The sequence below is a fragment of the Delphinapterus leucas genome, chromosome 3 (genome assembly GCF_059928025.1).
Source record: "Delphinapterus leucas isolate spDelLeu-1000000601 "Yukka" chromosome 3, BTC_Dleu_Yukka2, whole genome shotgun sequence".
Lineage (NCBI taxonomy): Eukaryota > Metazoa > Chordata > Mammalia > Artiodactyla > Monodontidae > Delphinapterus > Delphinapterus leucas.
In genome coordinates this window covers 39,626,115-39,627,112 of record NC_143131.1, presented here as the reverse complement: position 1 = coordinate 39,627,112, position 998 = coordinate 39,626,115, and the positions used below count along the sequence as shown (strand labels likewise).

General features: G+C 34.5%; 1 non-coding gene across 1 annotated transcript; it reads left to right on the top strand.

The window, feature by feature from the left end:
* Nucleotides 1-577: 577 nt before the first annotated feature.
* Nucleotides 578-684, top strand: LOC115801662 (U6 spliceosomal RNA). The gene has a single exon (XR_004021977.1). It is a non-coding gene; the product is annotated as a U6 spliceosomal RNA (small nuclear RNA).
* Nucleotides 685-998: the final 314 nt, after the last annotated feature.

Below are 998 nucleotides of genomic sequence, written 5' to 3'. Positions count from 1 at the left end.
GTGCAGAGAAAACTCTTACATTGCAGTGTGATGCCCAGCCACAGTTAATTGGTCTAAGTTAAACACTTATCTTAAACTGAGTCAAACACAGTAACCTGTCTTTTAACCACATTTGATTGGTCCATGGTTAAGCCTCCAGTCCAAATTTGGTTACTGTGACTTTTCTGAAAAATATTTGGACTTGGGATTTGTAGTGTAAGATGTCTTAATGTGTGGCCGATGAAAAAAATGAACACCTTTGAGCTGTTGTGGCTTTGTTTTCTACCTTGAGGACAGTGGAGAGGAATCCTCATGAAAGAGTGAACAGTGTGAGACACACATGAAGAAAGGATAAGAGGAGACAGAGATAGAAACTTTACAGGACTGTGCTCCCTGATTCCATTTATTCCCAAGGCCAGGATGTCAACCTGCTTTTGAAATGGCTCAGGTGTTGAACTCATTTTTGGATTTCCCCATCTTATTCTTTAGAGAGCGGAAGTGGCTTTATTTACAGCCCTTGTGAATTTGGGAACAATATATATCTGAAATGACCTTAATAAGTGCTAGATTTAAATCAATATAAGAAAAATGGTTTTATGTGTTCACTTCTGCAGCATATATACTAAAATTGGAATGATAAAGAGAAGATTAGCATGGCCCCTGCCCAAGGATGACATGCAAATTCATGAAGTGTTTCATATTTTAAAAAAAAGAAAAGAAAAATGGTTTTAAAAAGGCAGTGAAGAAATTTAACATAGATTTAATAATTATCCAGGGGAGATGATCTCATAACTGCAGTCAAATGCCATTTTTATGAATTTTTAAAAAAGACTACATACAAAGCAATGCAATTGCTATCTACTTACAAATGCAAAAGAAGGTAAGCATGAATTATCAGTATGAATCAGGTGATCCACTGAGTTTCCTGTATATAAAATCAGTATTCAAAAATCAATTGTATTGTAACAGTTAAAAAATGAAATGTAATGAAAATCAGATATCATTTAAAATGTGTCAAA